Consider the following 12,223-nt stretch of genomic DNA (forward strand, 5'->3'; position numbering starts at 1 on the left):
ACCAAAACTAGAATAGTACCTCTATACATCACCTCTCATGTCGAGTGTATCCAAGAACCTTCCATCCCTGATTGTGTCATCTCTATTTGACCTATGCCCATTGTGATATATCCTACCATATGCCCCATTAGTCCTATCCTCCTTTCCATAGCTGATCCGAAGTGGTCCCTGCCTCTGCAATTCTGATAGACTCTAAAGAATTACTGCATTGACTTCTGCTTGTTTCTCCTATGCCTGCATGATTCTGTCATTATCTACTTTACAACTCCTTATTTCTTCCTTCAAACCCATCAATTTGTTTTCTAAGTCAGAGTAGTGCCCAACACCACGCTACTTATTTAATTCATAGGGAGAATCTCTATAGTCTACCATCTTGCTAGTCATCTTTGATCTCTTCTTCCTACAAGGTATATTATGTCAACTAAACCAAATCATAAACAAACCAACGTACCTTAGCATAGTTTGGGGAGGATATATCGTTTGCAATACCAACTAGATTAGCACAATATATACATATAAACATAATCATATCAACATTTATTCATCATTTCAACCCTTATCCAGTCATCAATGCATGACCATACCAACCACATGTTATGACCTCATGCGTGAAAACTATAACCACATCATTGTATGCATAATGATATATAATCACTAACATGCATAACCAACATACACTCATGATGACCACATAGAACCACAACACCATCAACTTTCTTATGTCGACACCACTGCAATCATGACCAATGCCATGAATACACAATAAGCACAAGGACCTATATGCAACCGGTATGTACATATGACAACACATTCATTCAAGGGGAATTAGAACTAGACATCTCCCAAGGGGAACGAAACCGTGCTCTGATACCACTTTGTAACACCCTCCTTCCAGGTCTACCTAAGTAACCAACCAACCTAGGTAAACATGTGACGAATAGTTACTATGATATGATTCAATTTTCCATGTAATAGTTAAGTAAGTGGAACTGATGGAACATAGACAACTTGACCTTTTACACATGCAATAGAATCCACAGGAGCCACCCAACCATCTAGGTGACAAACCCCTGAGACAAACTAACATTTTGTTGCCTTAAATCCTTAGTCGCTCCCTTGACATGGGCATGCATGTGACTAGGACCCTCCAGTCGCTCCCACAACAATGCATGCATACAACTGGGGACTTTTACAATAATTTTTGTGCCAGTGACTGAATTTTGTGCCAATTTTTCACAGCCATGACTTAGTGTAACAGCCCTAGGGAAAAGTTCATGTAATAAAAGTTAATAAAGGAAAAATAAGACAATGGTTAAGGGACACTTATTCGAAGTTGAATGTTGGGAAAATATATCCTAGTGGGCATCAATGGATATGTGTTTTGGCTAAGGAAAATTGGCAAAGGCTAAGGCAAAGGAATTAAAAGGAAAAAAGCCATTTTTGGCACATTTATTTATGAAAATAAAGGAAATTAGGAGAAAAGGAAGGTAAAAGGTCGCAGGTTGCATGTGAGGAGGAAAATGAAGGAAAATAATGGAAAATGAAGAAATTAGAGGCCTCATGCATAAAAATGCTTTTGAGGATTAGTTCATGGATTTTGTCAAGTTTAAGTTTGGAGCTCTCTCATTATTCTCTCTCTTTCTCACTCTCTTAGTCAATTAGAGTTTTCTTGGAGCACTCTAGTTTGGAGCAAAGGAAAGGGAAGGAAAGGAAAGGAAAGGAAAAAAAGCAAGGAACAAGGAAAGGAAAGCAGGATCAAGCAATTTCAACAAGAATACTTGCAGGTAACCTTTAGCATGTGTAATTTCCTAGCTGGTTTGGACATGCATGGATTTGCATGTTGGTGTATGGTTTTCTTGCTGTTGGTGGCATGGTATTGTTGGGTTATGACAGTGATTTTTAGCCCAGCCTAGCCTTTTTTCTGGATTCCATCATATGTTAGGATGTTTATTTCGGTCTTTACAGCTTTGGAATTGCCAAGTGGATTTCAAAATCTGGGGCGGAGGTGGTCTCAAGGTTCATTCGCAAAGGCCTAGGAATCCCTTGACTGGTTTTGGTGGGATATGTTAATCAAGGTTGTCATTGATGTCAATATGACATTGACTGAGATGTCAATATTTTTTAGATGCCTAGCTCTAGATGGTGATGTCATGACTCATGGTTGACAGGATACCACCAATGAAGATGTCAAATCATGAAGAAGTCAAGCCACTAATGAAAGAAGTCCTAATAAGTCCTTGATCTAATGTGTCATGCAGTTGATGATCTAGACCTTAACTCTTGATGACATATGGACTCATACACTTAATTATGTCAGAATATTGAAGAATGACCACACTTGATGATACTTGATGATGTCATACACTTGATGGTGATAACATGGTTGGAGATCATCTGAGGGTTGGAAGACTATTTTGGAGTTCTCCTAGTGATGATGCACTATAGCATATCACTTCAACATTATGTGATGACATGTATGATACACTCATTGTTGGACATTATCATGATGAAGTGGATGCCCTACATGATCCTATGATGATAAAGAAGCTAAAAAATGGAGAAGACAAACAATGGAGAAGCCAAACAAAGAGAAGTCATACTACCCTAGTTATCTTCTACACTAAACAATTTGAGGACAACTTCAAAGAAAAATCAAATTGAAGATATTGGAGGAAACCTTTCAACATAGGACCTAGACCATCTAAACGAGGACTTTTTCCTCTTTCCAATGAGCCCTTACTTATCCTTAAACTCCTAGTAGTTTGTGAGATATCAAATTTTCCAGTTAAAAAATATATTTCTGATATTGAGTTGACTTACACTTAGAGATCCATGTCAGCCTACCTCTAGAAAGATGTGTCCATTCAGTTCAATGTCAAACTCATATAAAAACAAGATTTGAAACATTCATTTGACCAAGAATTTTCAGAGAAGGTATCTTAGAAGAGAAGGAAAAGGTACACGAGGCTGAGGAAAAGAAGAATACATGACTGAGGAAGAGCTTAAGGTCGAGAAGCACTTCTGGAATATTTGTGGGATAATTGACTTCTATAACAACCGCTTAATTCACCACAAATAGCTCATCTACTATGGTGCTCGGTCACCTTCAAAACTTTGGATCAGAGGCTCAGATTTATCACAAATTTTGAAGGCTTAGACCCTATACCTCATAAAACAACGAGATCATCTTCAGAATTTTGTTTGGATCGTTAGACAAGTTTTGTTGGCACAAAACTGGGACTTCTACTACCTTGACCAGTGATGAAAGGTTTGGAGGTCTAAGATATATTGGGATACTATCTCGAAGAAGAAACTTATTTGCAAATATTAACTGAAGGCACAATTGCATCTTTGTTGAGTTTGCTTGGAAAATATTTGAAGTCATTTCTTTGGACGTGGAATATTTGAAGAAGTGTGTTTTGACTTGAGGCAACAAATCTTGGAACACCACTAAGGCCATTGAGAATAGTTTTGAGACAGTTATTGAAGACACCCTTGAAAATATTTTGAAGAAGCCCTTGAAAAGATTTTGAAGAGGCTTAGAGCAGGTACAAAACTAGGGATTCTCATTGAAGACACATTGAAGATTTGTGGAGATCATTAGAGACTATGATATCATCATGAGGTGATCTTGGAGATCTTGTTTGGATATCATGAAAAGTAGTGGCAACATGTTCATGATAAGACAAGGTTATCATTGATTAAGTGACGTGGAGACTAAGTGAAGGCATTACTGAAGATTGGCAGGGCTCGATGAAGAAGACATTGGGAGCTGTGAAGTAGAACTAAATATATCTTGACAAAGTAAAGCAAGGATTGGATCCCAAGAGGTTGGAGCCCTGAAAAATACAAGGTTGGTGCATTGGACGATAGGGTTGGAGCCCTAGATGATAAGATTCCTCAAGAAACCAGGTTGGAGCCTATGCCAGAGATAAGTTTGGTGCCCTAGAGGTTGGTGCCTCAAATTGACAAGGTTGGAACCTTGGAAGTCCAAGTCGGTGCTTGGAAAATACAAGTTGGAGCCTAGGAGATTGAACATCAATGTCTTAATCTAGGATTGAATCCCTACATATATTGTGCTTGGTTTATTGTAAAGAAGAAATTAATAAAATAATTTATTCTTATTGTTCATTTTTTGTTCTAAATATAAGTGATCTAACTAGTAAAGATAATAACTGAAAAGAAATACTAATTCACCCACCTCTTAGTATTTCCAATAGGATACGCAGTAAATCCAGAGGGAGAAGTCTTGGTTTAGGGCCTAGTGATCCAGGTATGGATTGTGGTAAAGCCTGAGAGACAAGGAGACGACAAATTCCTCAATGATAGTGATGGATTCCAGATGGCATACCAAGTTCTGTCCAGTTGTCATCGAAGCACCAGTTTTGATGTGAACATGTTTGGATGAGGGTGGAGGTGGTTTAACCTCTGGATTCAGTTGATTGTTCTTGGATTGGTTGTTCTAGGACATCCCACATTCATGCTTGGAATATGGCACGAGTGTGACTGGATGAAAGAGATATTTGGTTCAACCATGTCTATGGTCAAGTGGTACGTGGAAGTCCCGAACTTGGTTGGATTTTCCTATGATTAATAGAGGCTAAGTTCTATTATTTTTGCATTGATTTATATGTGGATTTAATGGCTATCATATCTCTGATATTTATATGGTTTTATGCTAGTTATAAGCATGGTTGAATGACTGGTTCATGTCATGGTTATTTCATATATTTACCTGTACTATTAAATGGATGGATGCAAGACCTAATTGATGATCTGGTAGTTCAATGGAGAAGGAGGTGATCCTTTCGATGATGTTTCATAATTTTTTTAGTCATTATGTTATGTCTTGTATCTTAGACCTATGGGTTGCATTGATGCCAAGTGTTTGAAAAAATGTCAGTGTCGGTTAGGGATGCTCAGGCCTAGTCCCATGGGTGATTTTTTATTGATCAACATGGTTATCATGTTTTTAATGATTTCTGAAAGTTAAAACAAGTTCTAGGGAAAGTCCAGGATTCTGGGCTAGAAAAATGGGTCAAATCCCAAGGTCATTGGCACAGAACTGCAAATTATAGACCACAGTGGTTGGAAGGCAGGTCTGTGAGAGCGAATTTAGGTTGTTGGTTGCTCCCTTGCCCATAGCATGAGAGCAACCGAGGGCTAAGAGCTACAAAATAATAGTGGGACCCAACAATAGGCTATCTGAGTCGCTAATTTGTCTCTTGAGGGGTACGTTGATGATGTTGGATGGATGTGTGTGATGTTCTATTGATTCCACTTCCTTAAGGTGACATAGGAGGTCGAATTGTATCATAGTAGCATCTCTTCTTATGTTTACCCCGATAGAGTATAGTTACTTTGGGTATACCTGGGAGAGGGTGTTATAGATTGGTATAAGTGCATGGTTGCACTGTCTTTGGGTGATATCTGACATGCTACATATATGGTTGAATGTGTTGGTCATGCATGCATGTCAGTTGCGTGTGTGGCTCTTACTTGCATTTCATGTGCTTATTGCACTGCATCATATTGATCATGGTAGTAGTAAGGTTATCATGAGGAACTTGATGTCGAGTTTATGGAATACATCGTCATGAGTATATGAATGGTTATACACTTAGATGCAGTTTGATTACATCCTTGTATGTTGGGTTGCATTCTTGGTTATTTGATTGCATGCACCAGTCTTGTAGGTTGATTACAAGAATTGATCGCTTATGAATGACTACATGCAGTTATGATGAGTCCTTTCGAGGCATTTTATGGGCAAAGTTGTAACACTCCCATCAGTTGGAGCAATCCATTGAACAAGGTACTTATTGGACAAGACATGTTGGTGGACATGGAGCAGGAAATGTAGGTTATAAAGAATAATCTAACGACCACAGGATAGACAGAAGAGTTATGTAGATCAGCATAAGGTGTTCAAAGAGTTTCAGGTTAGGGAGCATGTGTATCTACACATCAAGCCCAAGAAAATCTCTTTGAGGATTGGTTCATTGCCAAGCTAGCACCACAGTATTGTGTGCCTTTTGAGATCCTTAAGAGGATTGGACAAGTGGCATATCGACTTGCACTGCCTCCAATAGTGAAACTCCATGATTTTTTCCATATTTCATTGCTTTAGAAGTATATAGAGGATGTTTATCATGTTATTGATTGGTTTGTATTGCAAGCGGAGAAAGAAGGAGAGTTCTTGTTGGAGCCTCAGTGCGTATTACATCGAAAACATCTCATGCTTAGGAACAAAGCCATAGAGAAAGTTAAAGTGCAATGGAAGCACTTTGGGCCTGAAGAAGCTACATGGGAGATGACGGATCAAATGTGGTCCCTATATCTTTCATTGTTTTCTAGTTGAGGCAAAGAGGTTTCGATTTGGTGTTGGTTTATGTTTGGCATATGTTTTGTTAATGTTTTGATATCTCTCTATGTATATGTATATGTATGTAAATACCACCATGAGCTACGTTATAAAGCTCCAATAAGTGATATGGGTATTATCTTGTCATGTTGTCATGATGTTTTTCTTTTGAGAAGGTTCTTCATTATAAATACTGCACTGAGCTAAGTTATAAAGCTCCATAAGCAATATGTTTTCTTTTCAACGGTTTTTCTAAGGTTTTGGTGTGGTTTAACACCGAGGACGTGTTCCCCAAGGGGGAGGGTTCTATAACAGCCCCAGTGAAAAGTTCATGTAATAAAAGTTAATAAAGGAAAAATAAGACCACGGTTAAGGGACACTTATTCCAAGCTGAATGTTGGGCAAATATATCCTAATGGGCATCACAAGATGTGTGTTTTGGCTAAGGAAAATTGGAAAAGGCTAAGGCAAAGGCATTAAAAGGAAAAAAGGTATTTTTGGCACATTTATTTATGAAAATAAAGGAAATTAGTATAAAAGGAAGGTAAAAGATAACAGGTTGCATGTGAGGAGGAAATTGAAGGAAAATAATGGAAAATGAAGAAATTAGGGGCCTCATGCATAAAAAGGCTTCTGAGGATCAGTTCATGGATTTTGTCAATTTTAAGTTTGGAGATCTCTCATTATTTTCTCTTTCTCACTCTCTTGGTCAATTAGAGTTTTCTTGGAGCACTCTAGTTTGGAGCAAAGGAAAAGGAAGGCAAGGAAAGGAAAGGAAAAAAAATCAAGGAACACGGAAAGTAAAGCAAGAACAAATAGCTCCAACAAGAATACTTGCAAGTAACCTTTAGCATGTGTGATTTCCTAGCTGGTTTGGACATGCACAGATTTGGATGTTGGTGTATGGTTCTCTTGCTGTCGGTGGCATGGTATTGTCGGGTTATGACAGTGGTTTTCAGCCCAGCCTAGCCTTTTTTCTAGATGCCATGGTATGTTAGGATGTTTATTTCGGTTTTTAGAACTTTGGAATTGCTGAGTGGATTTCAGAATCTGGGGCAAAGGTGGTCCCAAGGTTCATTCCCAAAGGCCTAAGAATCCCTTGATTGATTTTGGTGGGATACATGATAAAGCCTAAGGGAGCAGTCTCGGTTTAGGGCCTAGTGATCCGAGTTTGAATTGTGGTAAAGCCTGAGAGACGAGGAGATAGAAAATTCCTCAAGGATAGTGATGGATTCTGAATGGCATTCCAAGTTTTGTTCGGTTGTGATTGGAGCACTGGTTTTGGTGTGATCACGGTTGGATGAGGGTGGAGGTGGTTTAACCTCTGGATTCCCTTGATTGTTCTTGGATTGGTTATTCTATGAGATCCCACATTCATGCTTAGAATATGGCACGGGGGTGACTGGCTGAAAGAGATATTTGGTTCAGCCATGTCTATGGTTTTTTGATACATGGAATCCTGAACCTAGTCAAATTTGCCTCTGATTAATAAAATCTAAGTTCTCTTACTTTTGAATTGATTTATATGTGGATTTTACGGCTGTCATATCTATGATATTTATATGGTTTTATGTTGGTTATAATCATTATTGAATGACTCATTTATGTCATGGTTATTTCATATATTTACTTGTAACTATTAAATGGATGGATGTAAGGCCTAATTGATGATCTAGAAGTTCAATGGAGAAGGAGGTGGTGCTTCTGATAATGTTTCATAAGTTTTTTTAGTCATTATGATCTGTTTTGTATCCTAGCCATGTAGGTTGCATTTATGCCAAGTGTTTGACATAATGTCAGTCCCAGTTGGCGATGCTCAGGCCTAGTCCCGAGGGTGATTTTTTATTGATCATCATAGTTATCATGTTTTTAACAATTTCTAAAAGTTACAAAAAAATTTCGGCAGAGGCTAGGATTCTAGGCTAGAAAAGTGGCTAAAATCCGGGGTTGCTAGAACCAAACTGGCAATTCTGAATCACAGTCACTGGCAGGCAGTCTCGTGAGAGCGAATTTAGGTTGCTAGTGAGGCATAAGAGCTAAAGAATAGCAGTGGGACCTAGGGACAAGTTGTCTGAGTGGTTGGCTTGTCTTGTAAGGGGTATGTTGATGATGTTGGATGACTATATGTGATGTTCCATTGATTCCACTTCCTTAAGGTGATATAGGAGGTCGAGTTGGTTCATAGTAGCCTCTCCCCTCATGTTTACCCTGACAGAGCATGGTTACTTTGGGTAGACCTAGGAGGGGGTGCTATACATGGGCCACTGCCTAGAACTCCATGAAACTTCCAAAAATTAAAGGTAACATCACAACAATGATAAAAATGAAAATACTTGAACAAGGACTTGACTGGTCCCCTAGTAGCCATGACAGGCATTTCGTCAAGCATGTAACAAATATGCATTCTACAGGTTTAAACAATATATTTTAGCACAAAGGTCTCATACTTATCTGGGAATCACTAAGAAGAATTGATTCCTCAGCACAAAACTACATTACAATCTATTAAGCCATATATTCATTGTACATTCATTGATTAACCAAAACATGATGAGAGGCATACATTATTACTGTCATAAAACTCATTCATAACTAGCATATAACTAATAGAAATATCAAGGATATAACAACCATATAATTCACATATAAACATGTATATTTAACCATAAAATACCAAGAAGAAAGAGAGCTCTTATTGATAAATTCAAAGGCCAACTAGGTGCAGGACCTCCACATTCCACCCGACCATAGATTGGTTGAACAAAGTCTCTCTTTAGCCAATCACCCCTGTGCCATATTCCAAGAATTAATGTGGGTTCTCATAGAACAAAAATCCATCAAAAACAAACCAGGGCTTCCAAAGGCCAAACCACCTCAACCCTCAACCAATGATTCCACCTCATGATCAAACATCACTAACCATCACCAGGTTGGTCTCTACCCAAGTTTTCTAGGGCTCTAGAGCATTTGTTCCAACCGAGGCTTGAGAACTAGTAACTCAACCCACAGCTACTATCAGGCTCTAAAGTGTTTGTCTAACCAAGGCTCTAGGACTAGTAACTCAACCTGCCAAGGGACCCAGAGAATTTTTCCAACCAATATTCCAGGACTAATAACTCAACCCAAGCTGTTATAGGGCTCCATAGCATTTTTCTGACCAAGGCTCCAAGAACTAATAACTAAACCCACTGCCAGAGGAACATGAGAACCAACTAGAAAGCAAAAGAGAAAGACTCCCACAACACCATGGCTATCTAGGAAACGGAAAGGCTAGGAAAAACCACTATTAATCTAGGAAATTCTCCATGCCATTGACATATCATAAACAAGAAGCCACATGCATATGCCATGTATGCCAAAACTAGTAAGGAAAGCATACATGCAACTCAGTACATGCAAGTAAAACCCACTATAGCTACTGGTCCCGATGTGTTCTTGTGATTTCAAGCTCTTTCTTTTCCTTCTTTCTCTGAATCCCAAGTATGCCACACTCCTCCAAGAATTCTACAATAAAACTTTAAGTTTCCAAGAGTATGAGAGAGAGAATAGAAAGAGAGCTCAAAACTAAACTGATCAAAATCTTAACTGAAAAAAGGCTACAAACTGAACCTCAAAAGCCTTTTTATTAACGAGGGCTCTATTTTCTTCATTTTCCATTATTTTCCTTCATTTTCCTCCTCACATGCAACATTGGACCTTTCACCTTACTTTTCTCCTAATTTCCATTATTTTCATAAATAAATGCCAATAAGTGCCACTTTTCCTTTCCAAATCCTTAGCCATTTCCTTTGTCAATTTCCATATCCATAATAAACCGAATGAGCACCCACACTAGGATGTTTTGCCCAAAATTCAGCTTGGAATACATGTCATGTGACCATGGTTATTATTTTTCCTTTATTAATTTTTATTACATGGATTTTTACCATGGGTGTTACAAAGGTACCTGATCTTGCAACAATTTCAAGATGTATTTCCAGCAGAGATTTTAGAGTTACTACCTCAGAGAGAAGTGGAATTATCTATTGAGTTGGTACTAGGTGAAGCACCAACATCAAATGCACCTTACAGGAAGAGCACTCCAGAGTTAGTAGAGTTGAAGTTATAGTTGAAGGAAATTCTCGAGAAGGGATACATTAGGCCAAGTGTATCACCTTGGGGTGCACCAATGTTTTTTTTGAAGAAGAAGGATGATACTCTCAGGTTATGCATTGATTACAAGCAGTTGAAGAAGGTGACAATCAAAAACAGGTATCCATTCCCAAGGATTGATGACTTGTTTGATCAGTTGAGGGAGCAATAGTGTTCTTGAATATTGAATTGAGATCCAGATAGGATTACGTACGCATTAAAGAAGAGGACATCTACAAGACTGATTTAAGGACCAGGTGTGGGAATTATGAGTTTGTTGTAGTTCCATTTGGTTTGACTAATTCTTTAGCTACCATTATGTGCTTGATGAATAGTGTGTTGTGTCCTTATTTGGACAAGTTTGTTATTTTGTTCATTGATGACATCTTAATATATTCTAAGAATGAGGAAGAGTATGCCAAACACTTAGCAATAGGTTTGATATTATTGAGAGAGAATCACTTATATGTTAAGCTCAGCAAATGCAGTTTCTTCTAGACAGAGGTACATTACTTGGGGCATGTGATCTCCAAGGAAGGCATAACAATAGATCCATAGTAGATAAGAGCTATCATGGAGTGGGCAGTTCTTAGAAATGTGGATAAGATAATATCATTTACGGGCTAGCAGTTTATTATAGGAGGTTCATTAGGAACTTCTCTCAGATTGCATATCTTATCACTGTTGAAAATAGCAATCAGAAATGCTAAAAATAGAATTGCTAAAAATAGCACTGCTATAAATAGCAGTTCAGCCACTGTTGATCTTAGCAACAATCGATGGAAAAATGGAAGTGCTAAAAATAGAATTCTATAAATAGCATTTCAGGATACATTCCTATTTTAGTCAGTCCCTAAACTAAAATAGTGAAGTAAAATTCGAATTTGATCTTAGCAGCAGTTTGTAAATTAATTAATTAATTCATCTTGAGTTAATTAGTTAAGGAAAATCAAACTTGAAGTCTATGTGGGGACATGCAACAGTTTCTCCATTAATTGAGGAATTTATCCATCAGTTAAAGAGATAAGGATGAGTTGTAATATTGAGTTGTAATTAGTTGACTTAGTTAACTGAGTCAAGTCCAGTTAGATTAATTCAAACTGTTTGTTGAATTAATGTAAGTTCACTTAGTTAATGCTTGCATGCATGTAACTACTGCACTTCAGATAATTGATGATTCTCTCATAAATAACTCATGCATGTCAGTTCAGACAGAGACCCAGCTGAGATCAGATGGAGGGGCAGTGTACTATCAGTTCCTATAATATTCCATTGTGAATGTTCCTTGCATGTAGAATGAATTCTTTCCTTGAGGATTGCACAATTACTTCTTCAAGTTTAGTGAGTGTGATGAGGCCAATTCACACATGTGACATCATTGGACCCCAAGAAAAATTGCACAAGGAAACAGGAGGCTTGGAGGGCTTGAGGAGGACATATAATATGCCTATTTAGTCTGTGAGGTGTATTGTTTGATTGCAGAAGAGCAAGATAGCTTGAGAGTTGATTCTCTTTCTAACTTGAACAAGATTTCCACTTGTATGATAACACAGAGTTGGGGTTTTAGGCCGAGGCTTTCCCCGGGTTATTTCTTCTGTGTTATGTGTGATTGATTTCTCATTCTCAGTTATATGTGTTATCTTGATCTTTCTCAATTCGATTAAGCTTCTGCAAAGTGTTGTAGAAGTAGATCGTGTATTGAGTTTTAGTATATTTCATAATCTATTG

Source organism: Pinus tabuliformis, chromosome 7 (genome assembly GCF_031772625.1).
Source record: "Pinus tabuliformis cultivar Carrire ecotype Pingquan chromosome 7, CPIR1, whole genome shotgun sequence".
NCBI lineage: Eukaryota > Viridiplantae > Streptophyta > Pinopsida > Pinales > Pinaceae > Pinus > Pinus tabuliformis.